Source organism: Triturus cristatus, chromosome 5_2 (genome assembly GCF_964204655.1).
Source record: "Triturus cristatus chromosome 5_2, aTriCri1.1, whole genome shotgun sequence".
NCBI lineage: Eukaryota > Metazoa > Chordata > Amphibia > Caudata > Salamandridae > Triturus > Triturus cristatus.
In genome coordinates this window covers 574009841-574027937 of record NC_140588.1, presented here as the reverse complement: position 1 = coordinate 574027937, position 18097 = coordinate 574009841, and the positions used below count along the sequence as shown (strand labels likewise).

At 53.2% G+C, this 18097-nt stretch overlaps 12 non-coding genes across 12 annotated transcripts; all 12 read left to right on the top strand.

Annotated features, from left to right (window-relative positions):
* Positions 1-1912: 1912 nt before the first annotated feature.
* On the top strand, positions 1913-1984 carry TRNAE-UUC (transfer RNA glutamic acid (anticodon UUC)). The gene has a single exon. It is a non-coding gene; the product is annotated as a tRNA-Glu (tRNA).
* A 630-nt stretch (positions 1985-2614) lies between these two features.
* On the top strand, positions 2615-2686 carry TRNAE-CUC (transfer RNA glutamic acid (anticodon CUC)). The gene has a single exon. It is a non-coding gene; the product is annotated as a tRNA-Glu (tRNA).
* A 1446-nt stretch (positions 2687-4132) lies between these two features.
* On the top strand, positions 4133-4204 carry TRNAE-UUC (transfer RNA glutamic acid (anticodon UUC)). The gene has a single exon. It is a non-coding gene; the product is annotated as a tRNA-Glu (tRNA).
* Positions 4205-6352: 2148 nt separating this feature from the next.
* TRNAE-UUC (transfer RNA glutamic acid (anticodon UUC)) lies at positions 6353-6424 on the top strand. The gene has a single exon. It is a non-coding gene; the product is annotated as a tRNA-Glu (tRNA).
* Positions 6425-8560: 2136 nt separating this feature from the next.
* Positions 8561-8632, top strand: TRNAE-UUC (transfer RNA glutamic acid (anticodon UUC)). The gene has a single exon. It is a non-coding gene; the product is annotated as a tRNA-Glu (tRNA).
* A 630-nt stretch (positions 8633-9262) lies between these two features.
* Positions 9263-9334, top strand: TRNAE-CUC (transfer RNA glutamic acid (anticodon CUC)). Its single transcript has one exon. It is a non-coding gene; the product is annotated as a tRNA-Glu (tRNA).
* A 2154-nt stretch (positions 9335-11488) lies between these two features.
* Positions 11489-11560, top strand: TRNAE-CUC (transfer RNA glutamic acid (anticodon CUC)). Its single transcript has one exon. It is a non-coding gene; the product is annotated as a tRNA-Glu (tRNA).
* A 1446-nt stretch (positions 11561-13006) lies between these two features.
* TRNAE-UUC (transfer RNA glutamic acid (anticodon UUC)) lies at positions 13007-13078 on the top strand. The gene has a single exon. It is a non-coding gene; the product is annotated as a tRNA-Glu (tRNA).
* Positions 13079-13708: 630 nt separating this feature from the next.
* On the top strand, positions 13709-13780 carry TRNAE-CUC (transfer RNA glutamic acid (anticodon CUC)). The gene has a single exon. It is a non-coding gene; the product is annotated as a tRNA-Glu (tRNA).
* A 1446-nt stretch (positions 13781-15226) lies between these two features.
* On the top strand, positions 15227-15298 carry TRNAE-UUC (transfer RNA glutamic acid (anticodon UUC)). Its single transcript has one exon. It is a non-coding gene; the product is annotated as a tRNA-Glu (tRNA).
* A 630-nt stretch (positions 15299-15928) lies between these two features.
* Positions 15929-16000, top strand: TRNAE-CUC (transfer RNA glutamic acid (anticodon CUC)). Its single transcript has one exon. It is a non-coding gene; the product is annotated as a tRNA-Glu (tRNA).
* A 1987-nt stretch (positions 16001-17987) lies between these two features.
* On the top strand, positions 17988-18059 carry TRNAE-UUC (transfer RNA glutamic acid (anticodon UUC)). Its single transcript has one exon. It is a non-coding gene; the product is annotated as a tRNA-Glu (tRNA).
* The last annotated feature ends 38 nt before the right edge of the window (positions 18060-18097 follow it).

Below are 18097 nucleotides of genomic sequence, written 5' to 3'. Positions count from 1 at the left end.
TAAATTGCTGGAAAACCCGGCTACGATGTATACATCTACTTTGGAGCACTCTTCTCCCTTGCACTCTTAAATCGGTCATTCGCAATGTATTCTTCCAGCAAGCTGAATAACGAGGTAGGTGTGAGAAGGTGTACCAGCTGTCTTTGAGCTATCAGCGGCCACTAGGTGTCCCTCTTGTGATTTCCCGGGGATCCCGATTGTACAGGAATTCGTCGGTTCAGTAGCACGGGGGAGGGGATGGCCTGTGCTTGGAAGTGACAAACAGTCTGGTGGAATCATGAGTGTTTTTTCAAGTTCTGATTCATATTCGCTGTAGAATAAAATATGCTTTCAGCCCCCATGAGCTTTGTCACTAGGAGAGCAGTGTAGGAACTTTTGCTGTATGGCTGTGGGTTCCCTGGTGGTCTAGTGGTTAGGATTCGGCGCTCTCACTGCCGCGGCCCGGGTTCGATTCCCAGTCAGGGAACAGTCCTTCTTCTGCCCTTGAATGCTTTTCCTTCCCGCAGGTCAGGGCTTCTCAAAATGAATTTGCTTTTCTGACAAACAGTTTGCCTAGCATCCCGCAATCTGGCTCCTAATTTGATTTTCGCAAGGTTCCCTTTGAGTTGCTTTCCTCGGCGGGAGGAAAATCTCTTGTGCAAGGCTCTTGAGGAAGTGAGATTCTGTATTCCGAGGTGCGCTTCTTTTCGTAAGCTTCTGACCACATGGTGTGCGGCAGGAAGTCATCTTTGACAGGGCCGCAGGCTTTGTCTCCAAATGGCATCCCGGACCCACTGCAACCCACCTTTTTGCTGAAACGGAAGTCTGGTTCAGGGTAAGAAAAAGCTGAGCTGCACGTACCGAAAGCAGCAGAGCCCAGCGGCGGAGAGGGTGTGGCCAGGGCTGTCTGATTTGCATAGTGACCAGTGGCATCTTGGGAATGTACAGGCTTTGGAGCCTAACGGGTGCTGCAGGGGTCTGCCTGGCCGGAGAAATGCCTGTCTGGCGCTCCCCTCAGGACACACGTGTCTTCCGTTCGAGCATGGAGGGTGAGGGACATGGGTCACCCTCATATACAGGGGTGTGGGCATGGGCAGGATGGGGCGTGGGGGACCCGTCAGGGCATTGCCCGTTTGGAAGCCCGTTCGGAAGGCAAGAGGAGGCGGAGGCGGGAATCTCTGCTCAATTTTTTCCCGAGGCCTGGGGACAAGCCTTTGCACATTTGATCCAGCCGGGCCTGCATCAGCAGATCCTGCTCCGATGGCAAGGGAGAGCCTGCAGGTGTAAATCAAAGAAAGGGGAGAAATCCGCAAGAGGCGGGTTAACAAATTCCAGTGGCAGGCCCATGTTCCCCAGGAAGCAAGTACTTCCTCCTGCTCCCTTCAGTGGGAAAAGACATAGGAGGTGTATTTCTCTAAGCAGGGGCTCTGCGTAGGTGGCACTGCATTGCTTTGGGAAGCATCCATGCTAAGTGCAGAGTAGCAGCAGACCCCACAGCTGAGACGTGAATTGGGACTGTTAAGGAAGGGCACTGGGAGGGTGAGGAGGGCAGAGGAAAATGCTTTACAAAAGCATTTGCAAGTTCCTACACACCCGCTGAAAACCCATACCAGGGATGGGGCTCGAACCCATGCGGACAACTGTCCATTGGATCTTAAGTCCAACGCCTTAACAACTCGGCCACCCTGGTGAGACCCTAGGCCCTGCCTTACTCAGCTCCCTTTTCATGCTGGCTGCTCCAGCGCAGGCTGTCCAGCAAGAGGTGATTGCAGAGTAAAAAGGCTTTTGCAGGAGGATAAAGGTAATTGCTTATGACAAACACACTGTGTGACACCTAACTTTTCCCCACTCGTACTTTATGGGCAATCTATACAGTGGAGTTAGCTTAGTCACAATAAGGAAGTGAGCAAGGCAGGCTCACAAGAGCATCTCCTCCCTGGTGGTCTAGTGGCTAGGATTCGGCGCTTTCACCGCCGCGGCCCGGGTTCGATTCCCGGTCAGGGAAGATCCCTCTAAGACGTAGACGTGCGTAATTTGTCCACGCAGCTCAGCTTTTTTTAATCGAAGGTCCTTAAAAAGGCACCCCGACCTATAGACGAAAGCAGAGGAAAGGGGCTGGGTCCCCTGTGTCCCAGGTTGCTTTGCTCCCATTGCCCTCAGCCACCTTCATGCGCACGCAGTCCCCCACCCAGTCAGGTGCTCTATGTGGGCGTAAAGTGCAGTACCAGCTCATCAGAAAGGTAAATTGCTGGAAAACCCGGCTACGATGTATACATCTACTTTGGAGCACTCTTCTCCCTTGCACTCTTAAATCGGTCATTCGCAATGTATTCTTCCAGCAAGCTGAATAACGAGGTAGGTGTGAGAAGGTGTACCAGCTGTCTTTGAGCTATCAGCGGCCACTAGTTGTCCCTCTTGTGATTTCCCGGGGATCCCGATTGTACAGGAATTCGTCGGTTCAGTAGCACGGGGGAGGGGATGGCCTGTGCTTGGAAGTGACAAACAGTCTGGTGGAATCATGAGTGTTTTTTCAAGTTCTGATTCATATTCGCTGTAGAATAAAATATGCTTTCAGCCCCCATGAGCTTTGTCACTAGGAGAGCAGTGTAGGAACTTTTGCTGTATGGCTGTGGGTTCCCTGGTGGTCTAGTGGTTAGGATTCGGCGCTCTCACCGCCGCGGCCCGGGTTCGATTCCCGGTCAGGGAACAGTCCTTCTTCTGCCCTTGAATGCTTTTCCTTCCCGCAGGTCAGGGCTTCTCAAAATGAATTTGCTTTTCTGACAAACAGTTTGTCTAGCATCCCGCAATCTGGCTCCTAATTTGATTTTCGCAAGGTTCCCTTTGAGTTGCTTTCCTCGGCGGGAGGAAAATCTCTTGTGCAAGGCTCTTGAGGAAGTGAGATTCTGTATTCCGAGGTGCGCTTCTTTTCGTAAGCTTCTGACCACATGGTGTGCGGCAGGAAGTCATCTTTGACAGGGCCGCAGGCTTTGTCTCCAAATGGCATCCCGGACCCACTGCAACCCACCTTTTTGCTGAAACGGAAGTCTGGTTCAGGGTAAGAAAAAGCTGAGCTGCACGTACCGAAAGCAGCAGAGCCCAGCGGTGGAGAGGGTGTGGCCAGGGCTGTCTGATTTGCATAGTGACCAGTGGCATCTTGGGAATGTACAGGCTTTGGAGCTTAACGGGTGCTGCAGGGGTCTGCCTGGCCGGAGAAATGCCTGTCTGGCGCTCCCCTCAGGACACACGTGTCTTCCGTTCGAGCATGGAGGGTGAGGGACATGGGTCACCCTCATATACAGGGGTGTGGGCATGGGCAGGATGGGGCGTGGGGGACCCGTCAGGGCATTGCCCGTTTGGAAGCCCGTTCGGAAGGCAAGAGGAGGCGGAGGCGGGAATCTCTGCTCAATTTTTTCCCGAGGCCTGGGGACAAGCCTTTGCACATTTGATCCAGCCGGGCCTGCATCAGCAGATCCTGCTCCGATGGCAAGGGAGAGCCTGCAGGTGTAAATCAAAGAAAGGGGAGAAATCCGCAAGAGGCGGGTTAACAAATTCCAGTGGCAGGCCCATGTTCCCCAGGAAGCAAGTACTTCCTCCTGCTCCCTTCAGTGGGAAAAGACATAGGAGGTGTATTTCTCTAAGCAGGGGCTCTGCGTAGGTGGCACTGCATTGCTTTGGGAAGCATCCATGCTAAGTGCAGAGTAGCAGCAGACCCCACAGCTGAGACGTGAATTGGGACTGTTAAGGAAGGGCACTGGGAGGGTGAGGAGGGCAGAGGAAAATGCTTTAAAAAAGCATCTGCAAGTTCCTACACACCCGCTGAAAACCCATACCAGGGATGGGGCTCGAACCCATGCGGACAACTGTCCATTGGATCTTAAGTCCAACGCCTTAACCACTCGGCCACCCTGGTGAGACCCTAGGCCCTGCCTTACTCAGCTCCCTTTTCATGCTGGCTGCTCCAGCGCAGGCTGTCCAGCAAGAGGTGATTGCAGAGTAAAAAGGCTTTTGCAGGAGGATAAAGGTAATTGCTTATGACAAACACACTGTGTGACACCTAACTTTTCCCCACTCGTACTTTATGGGCAATCTATACAGTGGAGTTAGCTTAGTCACAATAAGGAAGTGAGCAAGGCAGGCTCACAAGAGCATCTCCTCCCTGGTGGTCTAGTGGCTAGGATTCGGCGCTTTCACCGCCGTGGCCCGGGTTCGATTCCCGGTCAGGGAAGATCCCTCTAAGATGTAGACGTGCGTAATTTGTCCACGCAGCTCAGCTTTTTTTAATCGAAGGTCCTTAAAAAGGCACCCCGACCTAGAGACGAAAGCAGAGGAAAGGGGCTGGGTCCCCTGTGTCCCAGGTTGCTTTGCTCCCATTGCCCTCAGCCACCTTCATGCGCACGCAGTCCCCCACCCAGTCAGGTGCTCTATGTGGGCGTAAAGTGCAGTACCAGCTCATCAGAAAGGTAAATTGCTGGAAAACCCGGCTGCGATGTATACATCTACTTTGGAGCACTCTTCTCCCTTGCACTCTTGAATCGGTCATTCGCAATGTATTCTTCCAGCAAGCTGAATAACGAGGTAGGTGTGAGAAGGTGTACCAGCTGTCTTTGAGCTATCAGCGGCCACTAGGTGTCCCTCTTGTGATTTCCCGGGGATCCCGATTGTACAGGAATTCGTCGGTTCAGTAGCACGGGGGAGGGGATGGCCTGTGCTTGGAAGTGACAAACAGTCTGGTGGAATCATGAGTGTTTTTTCAAGTTCTGATTCATATTCGCTGTAGAATAAAATATGCTTTCAGCCCCCATGAGCTTTGTCACTAGGAGAGCAGTGTAGGAACTTTTGCTGTATGGCTGTGGGTTCCCTGGTGGTCTAGTGGTTAGGATTCGGCGCTCTCACCGCTGCGGCCCGGGTTTGATTCCCGGTCAGGGAACAGTCCTTCTTCTGCCCTTGAATGCTTTTCCTTCCCGCAGGTCAGGGCTTCTCAAAATGAATTTGCTTTTCTGACAAACAGTTTGCCTAGCATCCCGCAATCTGGCTCCTAATTTGATTTTCGCAAGGTTCCCTTTGAGTTGCTTTCCTCGGCGGGAGGAAAATCTCTTGTGCAAGGCTCTTGAGGAAGTGAGATTCTGTATTCCGAGGTGCGCTTCTTTTCGTAGGCTTCTGACCACATGGTGTGCGGCAGGAAGTCATCTTTGACAGGGCCGCAGGCTTTGTCTCCAAATGGCATCCCGGACCCACTGCAACCCACCTTTTTGCTGAAACGGAAGTCTGGTTCAGGGTAAGAAAAAGCTGAGCTGCACGTACCGAAAGCAGCAGAGCCCAGCGGCGGAGAGGGTGTGGCCAGGGCTGTCTGATTTGCATAGTGACCAGTGGCATCTTGGGAATGTACAGGCTTTGGAGCCTAACGGGTGCTGCAGGGGTCTGCCTGGCCGGAGAAATGCCTGTCTGGCGCTCCCCTCAGGACACACGTGTCTTCCGTTCGAGCATGGAGGGTGAGGGACATGGGTCACCCTCATATACAGGGGTGTGGGCATGGGCAGGATGGGGCGTGGGGGACCCGTCAGGGCATTGTCCGTTTGGAAGCCCGTTCGGAAGGCAAGAGGAGGCGGAGGCGGGAATCTCTGCTCAATTTTTTCCCGAGGCCTGGGGACAAGCCTTTGCACATTTGATCCTGCCGGGCCTGCATCAGCAGATCCTGCTCCGATGGCAAGGGAGAGCCTGCAGGTGTAAATCAAAGAAAGGGGAGAAATCCGCAAGAGGCGGGTTAACAAATTCCAGTGGCAGGCCCATGTTCCCCAGGAAGCAAGTACTTCCTCCTGCTCCCTTCAGTGGGAAAAGACATAGGAGGTGTATTTCTCTAAGCAGGGGCTCTGCGTAGGTGGCACTGCATTGCTTTGGGAAGCATCCATGCTAAGTGCAGAGTAGCAGCAGACCCCACAGCTGAGACGTGAATTGGGACTGTTAAGGAAGGGCACTGGGAGGGTGAGGAGGGCAGAGGAAAATGCTTTACAAAAGCATCTGCAAGTTCCTACACACCCGCTGAAAACCCATACCAGGGATGGGGCTCGAACCCATGCGGACAACTGTCCATTGGATCTTAAGTCCAACGCCTTAACCACTCGGCCACCCTGGTGAGACCCTAGGCCCTGCCTTACTCAGCTTCCTTTTCATGCTGGCTGCTCCAGCGCAGGCTGTCCAGCAAGAGGTGATTGCAGAGTAAAAAGGCTTTTGCAGGAGGATAAAGGTAATTGCTTATGACAAACACACTGTGTGACACCTAACTTTTCCCCACTCGTACTTTATGGGCAATCTATACAGTGGAGTTAGCTTAGTCACAATAAGGAAGTGAGCAAGGCAGGCTCACAAGAGCATCTCCTCCCTGGTGGTCTAGTGGCTAGGATTCGGCGCTTTCACCGCCGCGGCCCGGGTTCGATTCCCGGTCAGGGAAGATCCCTCTAAGACGTAGACGTGCGTAATTTGTCCACGCAGCTCAGCTTTTTTTAATCGAAGGTCCTTAAAAAGGCACCCCGACCTATAGACGAAAGCAGAGGAAAGGGGCTGGGTCCCCTGTGTCCCAGGTTGCTTTGCTCCCATTGCCCTCAGCCACCTTCATGCGCACGCAGTCCCCCACCCAGTCAGGTGCTCTATGTGGGCGTAAAGTGCAGTACCAGCTCATCAGAAAGGTAAATTGCTGGAAAACCCGGCTGCGATGTATACATCTACTTTGGAGCACTCTTCTCCCTTGCACTCTTGAATCGGTCATTCGCAATGTATTCTTCCAGCAAGCTGAATAACGAGGTAGGTGTGAGAAGGTGTACCAGCTGTCTTTGAGCTATCAGCGGCCACTAGGTGTCCCTCTTGTGATTTCCCGGGGATCCCGATTGTACAGGAATTCGTCGGTTCAGTAGCACGGGGGAGGGGATGGCCTGTGCTTGGAAGTGACAAACAGTCTGGTGGAATCATGAGTGTTTTTTCAAGTTCTGATTCATATTCGCTGTAGAATAAAATATGCTTTCAGCCCCCATGAGCTTTGTCACTAGGAGAGCAGTGTAGGAACTTTTGCTGTATGGCTGTGGGTTCCCTGGTGGTCTAGTGGTTAGGATTCGGCGCTCTCACTGCCGCGGCCCGGGTTCGATTCCCGGTCAGGGAACAGTCCTTCTTCTGCCCTTGAATGCTTTTCCTTCCCGCAGGTCAGGGCTTCTCAAAATGAATTTGCTTTTCTGACAAACAGTTTGCCTAGCATCCCGCAATCTGGCTCCTAATTTGATTTTCGCAAGGTTCCCTTTGAGTTGCTTTCCTCGGCGGGAGGAAAATCTCTTGTGCAAGGCTCTTGAGGAAGTGAGATTCTGTATTCCGAGGTGCGCTTCTTTTCGTAGGCTTCTGACCACATGGTGTGCGGCAGGAAGTCATCTTTGACAGGGCCGCAGGCTTTGTCTCCAAATGGCATCCCGGACCCACTGCAACCCACCTTTTTGCTGAAACGGAAGTCTGGTTCAGGGTAAGAAAAAGCTGAGCTGCACGTACCGAAAGCAGCAGAGCCCAGCGGCGGAGAGGGTGTGGCCAGGGCTGTCTGATTTGCATAGTGACCAGTGGCATCTTGGGAATGTACAGGCTTTGGAGCCTAACGGGTGCTGCAGGGGTCTGCCTGGCCGGAGAAATGCCTGTCTGGCGCTCCCCTCAGGACACACGTGTCTTCCGTTCGAGCATGGAGGGTGAGGGACATGGGTCACCCTCATATACAGGGGTGTGGGCATGGGCAGGATGGGGCGTGGGGGACCCGTCAGGGCATTGCCCGTTTGGAAGGCAAGAGGAGGCGGAGGCGGGAATCTCTGCTCAATTTTTTCCCGAGGCCTGGGGACAAGCCTTTGCACATTTGATCCTGCCGGGCCTGCATCAGCAGATCCTGCTCCGATGGCAAGGGAGAGCCTGCAGGTGTAAATCAAAGAAAGGGGAGAAATCCGCAAGAGGCGGGTTAACAAATTCCAGTGGCAGGCCCATGTTCCCCAGGAAGCAAGTACTTCCTCCTGCTCCCTTCAGTGGGAAAAGACATAGGAGGTGTATTTCTCTAAGCAGGGGCTCTGCGTAGGTGGCACTGCATTGCTTTGGGAAGCATCCATGCTAAGTGCAGAGTAGCAGCAGACCCCACAGCTGAGACGTGAATTGGAACTGTTAAGGAAGGGCACTGGGAGGGTGAGGAGGGCAGAGGAAAATGCTTTAAAAAAGCATCTGCAAGTTCCTACACACCCGCTGAAAACCCATACCAGGGATGGGGCTCGAACCCATGCGGACAACTGTCCATTGGATCTTAAGTCCAACGCCTTAACCACTCGGCCACCCTGGTGAGACCCTAGGCCCTGCCTTACTCAGCTCCCTTTTCATGCTGGCTGCTCCAGCGCAGGCTGTCCAGCAAGAGGTGATTGCAGAGTAAAAAGGCTTTTGCAGGAGGATAAAGGTAATTGCTTATGACAAACACACTGTGTGACACCTAACTTTTCCCCACTCGTACTTTATGGGCAATCTATACGGTGGAGTTAGCTTAGTCACAATAAGGAAGTGAGCAAGGCAGGCTCACAAGAGCATCTCCTCCCTGGTGGTCTAGTGGCTAGGATTCGGCGCTTTCACCGCCGCGGCCCGGGTTCGATTCCCGGTCAGGGAAGATCCCTCTAAGATGTAGACGTGCGTAATTTGTCCACGCAGCTCAGCTTTTTTTAATCGAAGGTCCTTAAAAAGGCACCCCGACCTATAGACGAAAGCAGAGGAAAGGGGCTGGGTCCCCTGTGTCCCAGGTTGCTTTGCTCCCATTGCCCTCAGCCACCTTCATGCGCACGCAGTCCCCCACCCAGTCAGGTGCTCTATGTGGGCGTAAAGTGCAGTACCAGCTCATCAGAAAGGTAAATTGCTGGAAAACCCGGCTGCGATGTATACATCTACTTTGGAGCACTCTTCTCCCTTGCACTCTTGAATCGGTCATTCGCAATGTATTCTTCCAGCAAGCTGAATAACGAGGTAGGTGTGAGAAGGTGTACCAGCTGTCTTTGAGCTATCAGCGGCCACTAGGTGTCCCTCTTGTGATTTCCCGGGGATCCCGATTGTACAGGAATTCGTCGGTTCAGTAGCACGGGGGAGGGGATGGCCTGTGCTTGGAAGTGACAAACAGTCTGGTGGAATCATGAGTGTTTTTTCAAGTTCTGATTCATATTCGCTGTAGAATAAAATATGCTTTCAGCCCCCATGAGCTTTGTCACTAGGAGAGCAGTGTAGGAACTTTTGCTGTATGGCTGTGGGTTCCCTGGTGGTCTAGTGGTTAGGATTCGGCGCTCTCACCGCCGCGGCCCGGGTTCGATTCCCGGTCAGGGAACAGTCCTTCTTCTGCCCTTGAATGCTTTTCCTTCCCGCAGGTCAGGGCTTCTCAAAATGAATTTGCTTTTCTGACAAACAGTTTGCCTAGCATCCCGCAATCTGGCTCCTAATTTGATTTTCGCAAGGTTCCCTTTGAGTTGCTTTCCTCGGCGGGAGGAAAATCTCTTGTGCAAGGCTCTTGAGGAAGTGAGATTCTGTATTCCGAGGTGCGCTTCTTTTCGTAGGCTTCTGACCACATGGTGTGCGGCAGGAAGTCATCTTTGACAGGGCCGCAGGCTTTGTCTCCAAATGGCATCCCGGACCCACTGCAACCCACCTTTTTGCTGAAACGGAAGTCTGGTTCAGGGTAAGAAAAAGCTGAGCTGCACGTACCGAAAGCAGCAGAGCCCAGCGGCGGAGAGGGTGTGGCCAGGGCTGTCTGATTTGCATAGTGACCAGTGGCATCTTGGGAATGTACAGGCTTTGGAGCCTAACGGGTGCTGCAGGGGTCTGCCTGGCCGGAGAAATGCCTGTCTGGCGCTCCCCTCAGGACACACGTGTCTTCCGTTCGAGCATGGAGGGTGAGGGACATGGGTCACCCTCATATACAGGGGTGTGGGCATGGGCAGGATGGGGCGTGGGGGACCCGTCAGGGCATTGCCCCTTTGGAAGCCCGTTCGGAAGGCAAGAGGAGGCGGAGGCGGAGGCGGGAATCTCTGCTCAATTTTTTCCCGAGGCCTGGGGACAAGCCTTTGCACATTTGATCCAGCCGGGCCTGCATCAGCAGATCCTGCTCCGATGGCAAGGGAGAGCCTGCAGGTGTAAATCAAAGAAAGGGGAGAAATCCGCAAGAGGCGGGTTAACAAATTCCAGTGGCAGGCCCATGTTCCCCAGGAAGCAAGTACTTCCTCCTGCTCCCTTCAGTGGGAAAAGACATAGGAGGTGTATTTCTCTAAGCAGGGGCTCTGCGTAGGTGGCACTGCATTGCTTTGGGAAGCATCCATGCTAAGTGCAGAGTAGCAGCAGACCCCACAGCTGAGACGTGAATTGGGACTGTTAAGGAAGGGCACTGGGAGGGTGAGGAGGGCAGAGGAAAATGCTTTAAAAAAACATCTGCAAGTTCCTACACACCCGCTGAAAACCCATACCAGGGATGGGGCTCGAACCCATGCGGACAACTGTCCATTGGATCTTAAGTCCAACGCCTTAACCACTCGGCCACCCTGGTGAGACCCTAGGCCCTGCCTTACTCAGCTCCCTTTTCATGCTGGCTGCTCCAGCGCAGGCTGTCCAGCAAGAGGTGATTGCAGAGTAAAAAGGCTTTTGCAGGAGGATAAAGGTAATTGCTTATGACAAACACACTGTGTGACACCTAACTTTTCCCCACTCGTACTTTATGGGCAATCTATAGAGTGGAGTTAGCTTAGTCACAATAAGGAAGTGAGCAAGGCAGGCTCACAAGAGCATCTCCTCCCTGGTGGTCTAGTGGCTAGGATTCGGCGCTTTCACCGCCACGGCCCGGGTTCGATTCCCGGTCAGGGAAGATCCCTCTAAGATGTAGACGTGCGTAATTTGTCCACGCAGCTCAGCTTTTTTTAATCGAAGGTCCTTAAAAAGGCACCCCGACCTATAGACGAAAGCAGAGGAAAGGGGCTGGGTCCCCTGTGTCCCAGGTTGCTTTGCTCCCATTGCCCTCAGCCACCTTCATGCGCACGCAGTCCCCCACCCAGTCAGGTGCTCTATGTGGGCGTAAAGTGCAGTACCAGCTCATCAGAAAGGTAAATTGCTGGAAAACCCGGCTGCGATGTATACATCTACTTTGGAGCACTCTTCTCCCTTGCACTCTTGAATCGGTCATTCGCAATGTATTCTTCCAGCAAGCTGAATAACGAGGTAGGTGTGAGAAGGTGTACCAGCTGTCTTTGAGCTATCAGCGGCCACTAGGTGTCCCTCTTGTGATTTCCCGGGGATCCCGATTGTACAGGAATTCGTCGGTTCAGTAGCACGGGGGAGGGGATGGCCTGTGCTTGGAAGTGACAAACAGTCTGGTGGAATCATGAGTGTTTTTTCAAGTTCTGATTCATATTCGCTGTAGAATAAAATATGCTTTCAGCCCCCATGAGCTTTGTCACTAGGAGAGCAGTGTAGGAACTTTTGCTGTATGGCTGTGGGTTCCCTGGTGGTCTAGTGGTTAGGATTCGGCGCTCTCACCGCCGCGGCCCGGGTTCGATTCCCGGTCAGGGAACAGTCCTTCTTCTGCCCTTGAATGCTTTTCCTTCCCGCAGGTCAGGGCTTCTCAAAATGAATTTGCTTTTCTGACAAACAGTTTGCCTAGCATCCCGCAATCTGGCTCCTAATTTGATTTTCGCAAGGTTCCCTTTGAGTTGCTTTCCTCGGCGGGAGGAAAATCTCTTGTGCAAGGCTCTTGAGGAAGTGAGATTCTGTATTCCGAGGTGCGCTTCTTTTCGTAGGCTTCTGACCACATGGTGTGCGGCAGGAAGTCATCTTTGACAGGGCCGCAGGCTTTGTCTCCAAATGGCATCCCGGACCCACTGCAACCCACCTTTTTGCTGAAACGGAAGTCTGGTTCAGGGTAAGAAAAAGCTGAGCTGCACGTACCGAAAGCAGCAGAGCCCAGCGGCGGAGAGGGTGTGGCCAGGGCTGTCTGATTTGCATAGTGACCAGTGGCATCTTGGGAATGTACAGGCTTTGGAGCCTAACGGGTGCTGCAGGGGTCTGCCTGGCCGGAGAAATGCCTGTCTGGCGCTCCCCTCAGGACACACGTGTCTTCCGTTCGAGCATGGAGGGTGAGGGACATGGGTCACCCTCATATACAGGGGTGTGGGCATGGGCAGGATGGGGCGTGGGGGACCCGTCAGGGCATTGTCCGTTTGGAAGCCCGTTCGGAAGGCAAGAGGAGGCGGAGGCGGGAATCTCTGCTCAATTTTTTCCCGAGGCCTGGGGACAAGCCTTTGCACATTTGATCCTGCCGGGCCTGCATCAGCAGATCCTGCTCCGATGGCAAGGGAGAGCCTGCAGGTGTAAATCAAAGAAAGGGGAGAAATCCGCAAGAGGCGGGTTAACAAATTCCAGTGGCAGGCCCATGTTCCCCAGGAAGCAAGTACTTCCTCCTGCTCCCTTCAGTGGGAAAAGACATAGGAGGTGTATTTCTCTAAGCAGGGGCTCTGCGTAGGTGGCACTGCATTGCTTTGGGAAGCATCCATGCTAAGTGCAGAGTAGCAGCAGACCCCACAGCTGAGACGTGAATTGGGACTGTTAAGGAAGGGCACTGGGAGGGTGAGGAGGGCAGAGGAAAATGCTTTACAAAAGCATCTGCAAGTTCCTACACACCCGCTGAAAACCCATACCAGGGATGGGGCTCGAACCCATGCGGACAACTGTCCATTGGATCTTAAGTCCAACGCCTTAACCACTCGGCCACCCTGGTGAGACCCTAGGCCCTGCCTTACTCAGCTTCCTTTTCATGCTGGCTGCTCCAGCGCAGGCTGTCCAGCAAGAGGTGATTGCAGAGTAAAAAGGCTTTTGCAGGAGGATAAAGGTAATTGCTTATGACAAACACACTGTGTGACACCTAACTTTTCCCCACTCGTACTTTATGGGCAATCTATACAGTGGAGTTAGCTTAGTCACAATAAGGAAGTGAGCAAGGCAGGCTCACAAGAGCATCTCCTCCCTGGTGGTCTAGTGGCTAGGATTCGGCGCTTTCACCGCCGCGGCCCGGGTTCGATTCCCGGTCAGGGAAGATCCCTCTAAGACGTAGACGTGCGTAATTTGTCCACGCAGCTCAGCTTTTTTTAATCGAAGGTCCTTAAAAAGGCACCCCGACCTATAGACGAAAGCAGAGGAAAGGGGCTGGGTCCCCTGTGTCCCAGGTTGCTTTGCTCCCATTGCCCTCAGCCACCTTCATGCGCACGCAGTCCCCCACCCAGTCAGGTGCTCTATGTGGGCGTAAAGTGCAGTACCAGCTCATCAGAAAGGTAAATTGCTGGAAAACCCGGCTGCGATGTATACATCTACTTTGGAGCACTCTTCTCCCTTGCACTCTTGAATCGGTCATTCGCAATGTATTCTTCCAGCAAGCTGAATAACGAGGTAGGTGTGAGAAGGTGTACCAGCTGTCTTTGAGCTATCAGCGGCCACTAGGTGTCCCTCTTGTGATTTCCCGGGGATCCCGATTGTACAGGAATTCGTCGGTTCAGTAGCACGGGGGAGGGGATGGCCTGTGCTTGGAAGTGACAAACAGTCTGGTGGAATCATGAGTGTTTTTTCAAGTTCTGATTCATATTCGCTGTAGAATAAAATATGCTTTCAGCCCCCATGAGCTTTGTCACTAGGAGAGCAGTGTAGGAACTTTTGCTGTATGGCTGTGGGTTCCCTGGTGGTCTAGTGGTTAGGATTCGGCGCTCTCACCGCCGCGGCCCGGGTTCGATTCCCGGTCAGGGAACAGTCCTTCTTCTGCCCTTGAATGCTTTTCCTTCCCGCAGGTCAGGGCTTCTCAAAATGAATTTGCTTTTCTGACAAACAGTTTGCCTAGCATCCCGCAATCTGGCTCCTAATTTGATTTTCGCAAGGTTCCCTTTGAGTTGCTTTCCTCGGCGGGAGGAAAATCTCTTGTGCAAGGCTCTTGAGGAAGTGAGATTCTGTATTCCGAGGTGCGCTTCTTTTCGTAGGCTTCTGACCACATGGTGTGCGGCAGGAAGTCATCTTTGACAGGGCCGCAGGCTTTGTCTCCAAATGGCATCCCGGACCCACTGCAACCCACCTTTTTGCTGAAACGGAAGTCTGGTTCAGGGTAAGAAAAAGCTGAGCTGCACGTACCGAAAGCAGCAGAGCCCAGCGGCGGAGAGGGTGTGGCCAGGGCTGTCTGATTTGCATAGTGACCAGTGGCATCTTGGGAATGTACAGGCTTTGGAGCCTAACGGGTGCTGCAGGGGTCTGCCTGGCCGGAGAAATGCCTGTCTGGCGCTCCCCTCAGGACACACGTGTCTTCCGTTCGAGCATGGAGGGTGAGGGACATGGGTCACCCTCATATACAGGGGTGTGGGCATGGGCAGGATGGGGCGTGGGGGACCCGTCAGGGCATTGTCCGTTTGGAAGCCCGTTCGGAAGGCAAGAGGAGGCGGAGGCGGGAATCTCTGCTCAATTTTTTCCCGAGGCCTGGGGACAAGCCTTTGCACATTTGATCCTGCCGGGCCTGCATCAGCAGATCCTGCTCCGATGGCAAGGGAGAGCCTGCAGGTGTAAATCAAAGAAAGGGGAGAAATCCGCAAGAGGCGGGTTAACAAATTCCAGTGGCAGGCCCATGTTCCCCAGGAAGCAAGTACTTCCTCCTGCTCCCTTCAGTGGGAAAAGACATAGGAGGTGTATTTCTCTAAGCAGGGGCTCTGCGTAGGTGGCACTGCATTGCTTTGGGAAGCATCCATGCTAAGTGCAGAGTAGCAGCAGACCCCACAGCTGAGACGTGAATTGGGACTGTTAAGGAAGGGCACTGGGAGGGTGAGGAGGGCAGAGGAAAATGCTTTACAAAAGCATCTGCAAGTTCCTACACACCCGCTGAAAACCCATACCAGGGATGGGGCTCGAACCCATGCGGACAACTGTCCATTGGATCTTAAGTCCAACGCCTTAACCACTCGGCCACCCTGGTGAGACCCTAGGCCCTGCCTTACTCAGCTTCCTTTTCATGCTGGCTGCTCCAGCGCAGGCTGTCCAGCAAGAGGTGATTGCAGAGTAAAAAGGCTTTTGCAGGAGGATAAAGGTAATTGCTTATGACAAACACACTGTGTGACACCTAACTTTTCCCCACTCGTACTTTATGGGCAATCTATACAGTGGAGTTAGCTTAGTCACAATAAGGAAGTGAGCAAGGCAGGCTCACAAGAGCATCTCCTCCCTGGTGGTCTAGTGGCTAGGATTCGGCGCTTTCACCGCCGCGGCCCGGGTTCGATTCCCGGTCAGGGAAGATCCCTCTAAGACGTAGACGTGCGTAATTTGTCCACGCAGCTCAGCTTTTTTTAATCGAAGGTCCTTAAAAAGGCACCCCGACCTATAGACGAAAGCAGAGGAAAGGGGCTGGGTCCCCTGTGTCCCAGGTTGCTTTGCTCCCATTGCCCTCAGCCACCTTCATGCGCACGCAGTCCCCCACCCAGTCAGGTGCTCTATGTGGGCGTAAAGTGCAGTACCAGCTCATCAGAAAGGTAAATTGCTGGAAAACCCGGCTGCGATGTATACATCTACTTTGGAGCACTCTTCTCCCTTGCACTCTTGAATCGGTCATTCGCAATGTATTCTTCCAGCAAGCTGAATAACGAGGTAGGTGTGAGAAGGTGTACCAGCTGTCTTTGAGCTATCAGCGGCCACTAGGTGTCCCTCTTGTGATTTCCCGGGGATCCCGATTGTACAGGAATTCGTCGGTTCAGTAGCACGGGGGAGGGGATGGCCTGTGCTTGGAAGTGACAAACAGTCTGGTGGAATCATGAGTGTTTTTTCAAGTTCTGATTCATATTCGCTGTAGAATAAAATATGCTTTCAGCCCCCATGAGCTTTGTCACTAGGAGAGCAGTGTAGGAACTTTTGCTGTATGGCTGTGGGTTCCCTGGTGGTCTAGTGGTTAGGATTCGGCGCTCTCACCGCCGCGGCCCGGGTTCGATTCCCGGTCAGGGAACAGTCCTTCTTCTGCCCTTGAATGCTTTTCCTTCCCGCAGGTCAGGGCTTCTCAAAATGAATTTGCTTTTCTGACAAACAGTTTGCCTAGCATCCCGCAATCTGGCTCCTAATTTGATTTTCGCAAGGTTCCCTTTGAGTTGCTTTCCTCGGCGGGAGGAAAATCTCTTGTGCAAGGCTCTTGAGGAAGTGAGATTCTGTATTCCGAGGTGCGCTTCTTTTCGTAGGCTTCTGACCACATGGTGTGCGGCAGGAAGTCATCTTTGACAGGGCCGCAGGCTTTGTCTCCAAATGGCATCCCGGACCCACTGCAACCCACCTTTTTGCTGAAACGGAAGTCTGGTTCAGGGTAAGAAAAAGCTGAGCTGCACGTACCGAAAGCAGAAGAGCCCAGCGGTGGAGAGGGTGTGGCCAGGGCTGTCTGATTTGCATAGTGACCAGTGGCATCTTGGGAATGTACAGGCTTTGGAGCTTAACGGGTGCTGCAGGGGTCTGCCTGGCCGGAGAAATGCCTGTCTGGCGCTCCCCTCAGGACACACGTGTCTTCCGTTCGAGCATGGAGGGTGAGGGACATGGGTCACCCTCATATACAGGGGTGTGGGCATGGGCAGGATGGGGCGTGGGGGACCCGTCAGGGCATTGCCCGTTTGGAAGCCCGTTCGGAAGGCAAGAGGAGGCGGAGGCGGGAATCTCTGCTCAATTTTTTCCCGAGGCCTGGGGACAAGCCTTTGCACATTTGATCCAGCCGGGCCTGCATCAGCAGATCCTGCTCCGATGGCAAGGGAGAGCCTGCAGGTGTAAATCAAAGAAAGGGGAGAAATCCGCAAGAGGCGGGTTAACAAATTCCTGTGGCAGGCCCATGTTCCCCAGGAAGCAAGTACTTCCTCCTGCTCCCTTCAGTGGGAAAAGACATAGGAGGTATATTTCTCTAAGCAGGGGCTCTGCGTAGGTGGCACTGCATTGCTTTGGGAAGCATCCATGCTAAGTGCAGAGTAGCAGCAGACCCCACAGCTGAGACGTGAATTGGGACTGTTAAGGAAGGGCACTGGGAGGGTGAGGAGGGCAGAGGAAAATGCTTTAAAAAAGCATCTGCAAGTTCCTACACACCCGCTGAAAACCCATACCAGGGATGGGGCTCGAACCCATGCGGACAACTGTCCATTGGATCTTAAGTCCAACGCCTTAACCACTCGGCCACCCTGGTGAGACCCTAGGCCCTGCCTTACTCAGCTCCCTTTTCATGCTGGCTGCTCCAGCGCAGGCTGTCCAGCAAGAGGTGATTGCAGAGTAAAAAGGCTTTTGCAGGAGGATAAAGGTAATTGCTTATGACAAACACACTGTGTGACACCTAACTTTTCCCCACTCGTACTTTATGGGCAATCTATACAGTGGAGTTAGCTTAGTCACAATAAGGAAGTGAGCAAGGCAGGCTCACAAGTAGGCCTGGGCAAAAATTTCGTTCCGTTCGCGGAAATTGCGATAATTTGAAATTTTTGCGTTCCGCGGAGAGCGCGAAAATGTCAAAAATTCCGGTTTCCGCAGCTTGGCGATAATTTGTTTCTTGCTCGCGCTGTAAAATGATACATTCTCGCGCGCGCGCGATCGCCTTACCTGAATCCCTGCGTTCGCCGACAAGTTTTCTTGATCCGGTCGCGTTCTCCATGAGATGTTGTATTGTTTTTAGCCATTTGCGCTGTCTCGCGACAGTTCGCGCCCGCAGTGACGTCATGCGTCGCGCGATCACGTCTTTCTTCTCGCGATCATGCACCGCGAGAACAACTCAAAACAAGATGGCCGCGCCCGCAAGCAACCACATGGGTAAGTTGGCGACCCGCAACCATGCAGAAAATCTCGCGAACATGCCGGAAAAAAACTTCCGCATCTTCGCGATATTTCTGCTTGTTTGCGATAATTTTAAACATTCTCGCGATAATTTGCGAAGGTTAATTCCGCAAATTCCGCCCACCCCTACTCACAAGAGCATCTCCTCCCTGGTGGTCTAGTGGCTAGGATTCGGCGCTTTCACCGCCGCGGCCCGGGTTCGATTCCCGGTCAGGGAAGATCCCTCTAAGACGTAGACGTGCGTAATTTGTCCACG